The 10,140-nt window shown below is 38.0% G+C and overlaps 1 non-coding gene across 1 annotated transcript; it reads right to left on the reverse strand.

Moving 5' to 3' along the window:
• Positions 1-9,665: 9,665 nt before the first annotated feature.
• On the reverse strand, positions 9,666-9,772 carry LOC148045637 (U6 spliceosomal RNA). Its single transcript, XR_015696843.1, has one exon. It is a non-coding gene; the product is annotated as a U6 spliceosomal RNA (small nuclear RNA).
• Positions 9,773-10,140: the final 368 nt, after the last annotated feature.

Raw genomic sequence — 10,140 nt, forward strand, 5'->3', positions numbered from 1 at the left:
CCATAGAGACACCTGCAATGAAGATTTTATATTGGCTGCCATTTTGTTTCCAGATGAGATGTGAAGTGTTGGGTATTAGTTTTAAAGTTGTGTTTTTTTTTCCAAAATATCTTTGGTATATCATCAATGAGTGTCTGAGGAAGGTATTTACCAACAGTTGCTCTGGTCTCGTTTAAACTCTCAGGTTTAAACCAGGGTTTGGGTGGAGGCTGTCTGTTGATTAATTAATAGCACCCTCCCATTTCTATTTTAATTTGATTTTAGGCTATAGGATTTTCTATTTTCTGGTGTGTGTGTGTGTGTGTGTGTGTGTGTGTAATCTATTGAGAGGCCTTGGTAATTAGTGGTAAAATGCCTAATAAAAGAAACCATATTTATTTATATTATTTTGCTTCACTACAGGTCTTGGTCTGAAATAAGCAATATTCTGCACCCTCCAGCAGAGATGAATTTGTCTGTCTGGAGCAAAAGATCATAGTTATAATGATCAAAGTGGCCAATTAACTTAAGAATATAAAAAGGGACATTTTTAACACTGATGTTCTGTCGAATGAATTGAATCCTCTGTGTGATTTATTCCTTATTCAGATTACACAAGTGTGAGCAATAGCCTAAAGCAATATAGAACTTTTTTTTCATATTTCTCTCTCCCTCTCTCCCCCGCTCTCTCTTAATTCCAAAATGGATAGCAAAAAGACATTCAGAAAATATAATGCTCATTCTAGTACATGGTCACCTTCTTCCAGAATAACATTATTTTATTCTTTTTAAAAAAGAATGGCCCATTTCTCCGCAAAATTAAGAGGTCTATATAAGTTGCACTATAAACCTATTTGGATTACTTCTCAGAACATAGTCCAGTTTGGGACCATGGTTAGGATAATAAAACTTAGTAATAAAATAAGTAAAAATATGAACTTAGAATTTTGGTGTATCCTGTGACATTGCAAAACAAAATCCTCATAAATGGAAAACTTCCATTTTTATGTATTCTATGTATTTCATAATAGGAGGAAAAAAAACCTATGGATATTAGAGGCTGAAGCTTATTACGTTATGTTGGTCTCTTTGTATGGTTTGTCTTTTAATAAACCTTCCCAAGGAATTGATCTAGTTCTATTGATTTGTCTATTGGGTGGGTAGTTCAATTTCATGAATGCCTGCTTTAATTCCATCAGATGAGCATCTGCCAAGTTGGTCAGAATGTAATTTACAGCCTGGCTATAAATAACAGATTTGGTAGTGAGGGCTGGCTATAAACTGGAAATATGCATGGCAAGCTGAAGGTTTCCTATATAACATGCTGTTTATTTGTCTATAAGCAGACAGTTTGTTTAGTGACCACTCATAGTTACAATGGAACTGAAAAAAGTGATATAGGACCGTTTTTCACCCTTATGACTGTTGCAGCATCCTCATGGTCATGTGGACATAATTCAGATGTTTGGCACCTGACTCATATTTATGACTGTTGCATATCCCAGGGTTTTGCGACCTTCTGACAAGCAAAGTAAATGGGGAAACCAAATATATTTAACAACATGTTACTAACTTGTAACATGCGAGACGCGTTGACTCAGTGGCTAAGAATAAGAACGCTGAGCTTGTCGATCCGAAAGGTCGGCAGTTCGAAACCCTAGCACCGCGTAACAGAATGAGCTCCCGTTACTTGTCCCAGCTTCTGCCAACCTAGCAATTCGAAAGCATGTAAAAATGCAAGTAGAAAAAATAGGAACCGCCTTTGGTGGGAAGGTAACAGTGTTCTGTGCACCTTTGGCATTTAGTCATTCCGGTCACATGACCATGAAGACATTTTCGGACAGCGCTGGGTCTTCGGCTTTGAAATGGAAATGAGCACTATCCCCTAAAGTCGGGAACGATTAGCGCATATGTGCAAGAGGAACCTTTACCTTTATCATACTAACTTAACCACTGCAGTGATTCACTTAACAACTCTGGCTGTTGGAAGGAGAGGGAATTCTCAAATACTGTTTTTTAGATACCAACCCCATATTGAAACAGCCTCTTTCTGAAGATTATCCTGATGCCCTCACTGTTAGCCTTCCAGAAACTATTAAAGACCCTAGCCCTGGAAGGAGCCGCCGCCAGATGGATGGTGGGCTTCTGGAGGACTGTGGTGAGTGAGCAATCACCAAGTTGCCTGTTGTTGTATCGTAGATTTGTGTTTTTATGTTTTATGTTGTAAATGCTAGGAGGTTTTTTTTTATATAGTTTTGTAATAGATAAACACAGTCATTCAATCACTGTTAAACTATAGGTTGTTTGACTAAGTTCACTCAATACATTTACCCATGGTTCACAGAGCCCACCAGCTGGTTTCACATCACAGTTTGGCTCAGCTTAGTTGTATACCTGCTTACTTTGGATGAAAACTAAACAGAGGCTTTCCTTAGTAAGAACTCATGAATCTACTGATATTAAGAAGTCCTGGCAAATAGAAATCATAGATGTGAGACACTAGGAAGAGGTCAAATAATTTCTCATTGTGGAATGCTGAAATGGAAGTAATTGAAACAAACCTGGTACTTAACAATTAACTTAAATATTCTATTCAATGAACTCTAATAATTTATTATGAATTTGCAAGGGTTTGTTTTCATTTTCTGTTTTCAAAAATCCCTTGTACACACATATCTTGGGAATCCTTTAAAAGCAGTCCCACCCAGTGATGGGATTCAAATGTTTTTACTACCGGTTCTGTGGTGTGGCTTTGTGGGCGTGGCAGGGGAAGGATACTGCAAAATCCCCATTCCCTCCCCATCCCACTAACCTACTTTTCAGCTCCATTCTGTTCAGAGCAACAAAAGAAGATCAGCTGGGAGGCTGGAAGACAGCATGGGTGAGGCCAGCCTATTTGGCAGTTCTCCGAACTACTCAAAATTTCTGCTACCGATTCTCCAGAATCTGTCAGAACTGGCTAAATACCACCTCTGGTCTCACCCTACTCCCAACTCTTAAGAAGTCATTAGTTGTCTGATGCAAGGGTTCCCAATCCCCAGTCCATGTACCACTATCAGTCTGGCAAGCTGGAAACTGGGCCATACAACCAAGTGAAGCTCCTTCTGAGCAGAGGTGGGATGTTCCCGGTTCGGCCGAACTGGTAGTGGTGGTTTGGCCTGGGCCGCAGAACCAGCAGCAACCCAGACTTGCCACCAATTCCAAAATGTTTCCCTGGTCTCTTCTGCCATAGCCAGCATGTTTCTGTGCAAGTGCAGAACAATTTAACGTCAACTGGGCATGCACAAGTAATGCAAAGCGTGCATGAAGCGAACCAGTACCAACCAGTACAGGAACCCACCCCTGCTTCTGGGGGATGCATGCAGCATATGAAACCAGTCTGTGGAAAAAGCTCCCTCCACAGAACTGGTCCCTGATGCCCAAAAGGTTAGGGGCCACTAGTCCAATGAGCTGGTTGGGAGAAGAGCTATGGGGAATCTTATGAGGGTTGCTCACTTCAAGTGAACCCTTGTTCTTTTTTTCAGCATGACTTCCTTGGTGGGCTAAATTACTTCTGATCACAGTAACATCGTACAGTCATTTCAAAATCGGGTCAATAGCTTCATGACTTTTACTTTTTTTCCTCCCCTCGAGAACATTCAGTATCTCTAATTGTTCCTGTGCAGTGAAACTTTCATGCACCAGCTTGTTATGTCTGCACCATCTTTTCCTGGCTAATTTAGTTATTATTTTTGTGAGGCACAGGACAAATAATTGGTATGCTGAAAATAAAGAAATTTGAGAGGATTGTTTGGTTCAAAAACCCAATTTCTTGGCTAGGCAAAAAGCATGAAACAGTTTATCATTATAAATTCATGATAACTATTTTGGAATAAGTGGGGATTATTATTTTTTCCCTCAGCAAAGAAGCATCGTTTTTTTCCTCAAGCCATTGCTAGTAAATAATACATAGCTTAGCCTAATTAGTGCTGGGCTTATTCAGATTGTTTGCCAAGTTACAGCTTTAATAGCACAAATGTTAAATTCTTTTTTAATTTTATTCTTTAATTTTATAGAGATTAGCTACAAAGTAATCAATGTAATTGTTGCAGGAGTGGGAGGGGGGAGTGCCAAGAGAAATTAGGACTTTGGGGAAATTCCTTTTAAAATGTATGTAGAAACTTTTATAACTTTAAAATAAGCAGTTTTTCCCTAGACTTTCACTTCCCATACTAAAAAAAGAGAGGATGTGGTTGGGTTGGGGTTTTTGTTTGGCAAAGTTGTTAACCATGATGGAACAAGCTTAATCTTTTATAATTGCAGTAAATATGGGAAAATGTTGGTATGGGAGAACTTTAGTATAGTATTTACAGACACTTCCCTATTTCTAATCTGTGGTTTGGGATAATTAGCCAAATATTGTTTATACAGTTGAAGTTGCCAAATCAGGAGAAAAACAGATTATATATAGTATTACCAGTACTGCATATAACGTATGTGAGGGATCTAAACATTTTTATCGTAAAAGAACAATTTGAATATAATTTGACAGTAAAACAACTTTCCCAAATATGCTGGTTTTCTTCCCAATTGGCTTTCAGAACTTTGAAGAGATTTGAATGAATATCATATAAAATATTTATATTTGTTTTCATTTTATTTATTTACTCATTCTCTTTTTCCATGAATATTCTTAATGCTGAATTTTGTAACTGTTGGATGTAGAATCCCAGAGATGAAAGGTGCCTTGGAGGTCTTCTAGTAGGCATCTCCTACCATCCAAGGCTGAATCTTCATTACACAAATGGCTATTCTGCTTTTGTTTCAAAACCAACAATGACGATGTATCCACAAATCCAGGAAGCAGAGTTCCATTGTTAACAGAAGAGCAATAAAGATGATTAGGGGACCGGAGGCTAAAACATATAAAAATGGTTATTGGAATTGGGTATGGCCAGTCGAGTGAAAAGAAGGCCCAGGGGTGACATGATAGCAGTGTTCCAATATTTAAGGGGCTGCCACAAAGAAGAGGAAGTCCAACTATTCTCCAAAGCACCTGAATGCAGAATAAGAAGCAATGGATGGAAACTAATCAAGGAGAGAAGCCACCTGGAATTAAGGAGAAATTTCCTGACAGTGAGAACAATTAATCAGTGGAATGACTTGCCTCCAGAAGTTGTAGATGCTCCATTAGTGAAGGATTTTAAGAAAAGATTGGATAGCCATTTCTCCAGAATGGTATGGGGCACGGCTGTCAAACTTTCTATATCACATTACTGTCACATGATGTTTTGCAATGTTTTTCCCATTCACAGAGCTGGGGTAGGCATGGCCACCAGTTTGACACTTCTGGTACACCCCTGTTCGAGCAGGGAATTGAACTAGAATACCTCCAAGGTCCCTTCCAAACTCCTTTATTCTGTATTCTGAGTTCCTATTTCTTTGCATCAGAAAATGCATAAAAGACATTTCTCATTTGTATGTATCTCTCTCTAACGCAATAGCAGCAAAGAAACAACCTCTTACAAAGAACTACAGGGAAAGAAAGAAGATACCTTAAATTCCAGCCAGAAGTGCCATATAGCATGCTACTGTTTTCAAAGGAAGAGGATGCAAAAAAGCTCTTATTTCTTTTTTCTTTTTGCCTGTCCCAGTTGTAAAACTTTATATACACATTTAATCAAAAGTAACTGTCAACCCTCAGTTGATAATCCTAACACTAATTTGGGAAATGGGAGAGATTGCAAGACAGAAGAAATAAGTGGTGTGCAAAGTTGTCAGTCTCCTAAGTAACCAGACAGGAAACACAAAAGAATGAACTAATTCTATTTTATTATAAGACTACATTAATACAATCTTGCAAATCTGAATGTACAAATGTCCAATGATGGGCTGCTACAGGTTTGCCTGGGTTCGGGAGAACCCGTAGCTAATGTTATGGTCGGTTCGGAGAACTTCCAAATCCCACCCCTGGATCACCCTGCCCTGTGCCCGCCCTGCCCCACCCCGCCCCACCCAGGAGTCTCCATGCAGCCCATTTTGAATGCGAGGTAAGTGGTTTGCTATTGCCTGCTACCTAGGCCACACACAGAGAGAAAGAGAGAGTTGGCTGTGTGTCTAGCATAGCACTAGAACTCTCCCAGTTTCTAGCATGATCCTTTAACTACTATACAAAGCTAGCTCTTACAAATAGCAATAGCAATAGCACTTAGATTTATATACCACTTCACAGTGCTTAACAGCCCTCTCTAAGTGGTTTACAGAGTCAGCCCATTGCCCCCAACAATCTGGGTCCTCATTTTATCCACCTCCAGAGCCCAGGGGAGGCAGTTTTTGCCATCCCATAGGCTCAGGGAAAGTCTCTGGAGCCTGGGGAAGGTGAAAACGGCCCACCATGGTGCAGGAGGCTGACTAGGCCACACCCACCATGGCCACACCCACCCAGCAACCTGGCAGAGAACCCATTGCTGAAATTTTTGAAGCCCACCCCTACAAATGTCTCACTGTTTCTTTTTATTGACTTGTAATCACTGACAGATCCTTTCTAAGTTTCTTTCTCTGCCCTTTACTCAGGTGCAGGCTCTTTCCCCTTTTATCTGTACCCTTCCTACAAAGCATCTCTTCCCTCACTCCCCCTTCGACAAATCTTCCTCACATTCCATCAACTCAGTTGCGAGGTGGGGATGGGGAAACCAACCCAGAACTCTAGAAAATGTTCTAGAACAGTTTTTCGAATTGGGTTCCACAGAATCTTAGGGTTCTGTGAAAATTTGATAAGGGTCTTTTAGAGACCAGAAGCCACAACAAAGCAACCAACCTTAATTTGAATGTAGCCAATTGTCTATTACAAAGGTTCGGCTGTTGGATCTGGGATTTTCTTTTTTTTAAAGACTAACAAGTGTCAAAGCATGAAAAAGTTTGAAAACCCCTGATCAAAGAAGATTCAGAAGTATTCAACAAACAACACTCTAATATTGTTTGCTGCATTCTGAGGGCATGGCATTTTTTTTTTTTTAACAGAACTTTTTTATTTTTTATTTTTTCTTTAAAAAAAACACAAATATGTCATCATTTGTCAATCATTAAAACATTGAAGTACAATTTTTTTTTTGTGTGTGTGTACCCCTCCCTCCCTCCACCCCCCCACCCCCCTCCTCCTTCCCCCCCCCCGACTTCCCAGAACCCGTACACGGTATAGAATTTTAACTAACACAGTCTAAAATCTATTGAGAAAAAAGAAATAAAGAAATTAATGACATTCTAGATTGACCTTAGCTTCTTCTTACTGAACTAACTTTAAACAATTTAAATCATTCCTGATCTTAAGCATAGGCTAACTGGAATTTCTTAGTCCCGTATTTATTTTGTATATAGTCAATCCATTTTTTCCAGTCTCGTTTATATCTCTCATTTGAATGATCTTTGAGATATGCCGATATTTTAGCCATTTCAGCTAAGTTTGTTACTTTCAATGTCCATTCTTGAATTGTAGGCAAGTCTTCCTTCTTCCAATATTGCGCCACCAACAGTCTTGCTGCAGTTATCAGGTGAAGAGTCAAGTTGGTCTCTACCACTGTAAAGTCAGTACATATACCTAGTAAAAATAGCTGAGGACTAAACTTTATCCTTCTTTTAAAAACATTTTGCATGACCCACCATATTTTTATCCAAAATGCTTTAACCTTTTGGCAGGTCCACCATATATGATAATATGTAGCATCGAGAGAACCACATCTCCAACATTTAGGCTGTACATTCGGATACATAGAAGCCAACTTTTTAGGATCTAAATGCCATCTATAGAACATCTTGTAAAAATTTTCTCTCAGATTTTGAGCTTGTGTAAATTTCACATTTCTTACCCAGATTCTTTCCCATGTATCCAACATTATTGGTTCCTCAATATTTTGAGCCCATTTTATCATACAATCTTTAACTAATTCTGTTTCCGAATCCATCTGTATTAATACATTATATATCCTCTTTATATGCATTAAGCTTTGATCTCTTATTTGTTTAAACAAGTTATCCTCAACTTGAATAAAACCAATTTTTTGATCTATTTTCCACCTAGCCTGTAATTGCCCATACTGGAACCATGTTTGAACTACCTTCTCCTCTTTTAATACCTCTAAAGATTTTAATTGTAATACCCCCCTTTCCGAGGTAAGAAGCTGTCTGTAGGTAATTCTGTCCTGTTTTTGTGCTGTATTCATATTTTCAATTGCGTGTCTAGGAATTGCCCACATGGGTATCTTGTCATTTAATTTATATTGATATTTCTTCCAGACCCGCAATAAAGCATTTCTTAAAATATGACTTTTAAAGTTCTTATCCAATTTTTTGTTGAATAACAGGTAAGCATGCCAACCAAATACCAGATCGTGTCCCTCAATGTTCAATATTCTATCATTGGTTAAGTGAATCCAGTCACTAATTACAGATAATACCACTGCATCATAATATATTTTTAAATTAGGTAGTTTCAATCCTCCTCTCTCACGTACATCTTGCATTATTTTCATCTTTACCCTCGGCTTCTTTCCTGCCCACACAAATTTGTTGATACCCTTCTGCCATTCTAAAAGGTTCGCATCTTTTTTAAGTATAGGTAACATTTGGAAGAGAAATAAAAATTTTGGTAAAATGTTCATTTTCACTGCCGCTATCCTACCCAGCAAAGATAAGTGCAGTTTCTCCCATTTTTTCATCTCTGTCTGTATGCTATGCCAAAGTGGTTCATAATTATGCTTATATAATTTCCCATTTGAAGTTAAAATGTTAACTCCAAGATATTTAACTTTTTTAACTACCTCACATCCTAGCATCACTCCTAATTCTTCCTTTTGTTTAATATTCATATTTATAGCTAATATTTTGGTTTTTCCTAAGTTTATTTTAAAGCCCGACACTTGACCATATTGATTAATCATATTCATTAAAACCATACTAGATTCCTGCGGTTGTTCCAATATTATGACCAAATCATCCGCAAAAGCGCGGACTCTATATTCTTGCTGCCTAATCTTGATCCCTTTTAAACCATCCAAGCCCCGTATTTTATTCAACAATACTTCCAAAGTTATAATAAACAATAATGGGGACAAAGGACAGCCCTGTCTTGTACCTTTTCCAATTTGAAAAGAGTCTGTTAGACTTCCATTGACTATAATTTGTGCTGTTTGCTGTTGGTATATTGCTTTAATTGACTGTAGAAAATTATCTCCTATCTGCATTTTTTGCAGTATCTTCAACAGAAATTGCCAGTTAACTCGATCAAAGGCCTTCTCAGCATCCAAAAATATAAACGCAGCAGGGATCTGGTTGTTCTTTCCCAAATATTCTAATGCATTAATAATTAATCTAACATTACTTTTCATCTGTCTCCCTTGTATAAAACCTGTTTGGTCCGTATGTATCAATTGTTGAGTGACCAACATTAACCTATTTGCTAATATTTTAGTAAAAATTTTATAATCTACATTCAGTAATGAAATAGGTCTATAATTTTTGGGTTGAGTAGTATCTTGTTCTTCTTTGGGTATCAAAGATATAAACGCTGTCTTCCAAGATGGAGGGACTTTACCTTCCGTTTGAATCATATTAAATAATTCTCTAAGAGGTTCTACCATTTCTAACTGTAAGTTTTTATAGTAAACCGCTGTCAAGCCATCTGTGCCTGGTGCTTTCCCTAACTTTAATTGCTTAAAAATATGGAACGCTTCACGAATTTGCGTGTCATCCTTGCGCAGGGGCCATGCTAATCTTCTCTGTATCGTTCCAATTTTAGTATATGTGCTGCCGAAGCGAGCACGGCATGGCATTTTTAATAATGTGAACACACGTATTAATTTTAAATTTAAGCCACCATCTATATTTGTAAGAGCTAGCTTTGTATAGAAGTTAAAGAATTAGACTAGAAATTGGGAGAGTTCTAATGCTATGTTAGGCACAAATCCAACTCTCTCTTTCTCTCTCTTTCTGTGGCCTAGGAAGCAGGCAATAGCAAACAACTTCTGAAATCTTACTAGGAAAATGGAGGGACTTGTCCAGGCAATCATTAGGAGGCAGCAATGATTCAAACACACAAACATACATACAATGTTTATAGAGATTTTTTTTCCCACTAGCAGTTACATAGCATTTTGTTATGTCCTTATTCTTCACCCTTGACTAGTTTTA

This window comes from Thamnophis sirtalis, unplaced genomic scaffold, assembly GCF_051295495.1.
Source record: "Thamnophis sirtalis isolate CommonGarterSnake01/CBP01778 unplaced genomic scaffold, rThaSir2_p1.2 scaffold_5, whole genome shotgun sequence".
Taxonomy (NCBI): domain Eukaryota; kingdom Metazoa; phylum Chordata; class Lepidosauria; order Squamata; family Natricidae; genus Thamnophis; species Thamnophis sirtalis.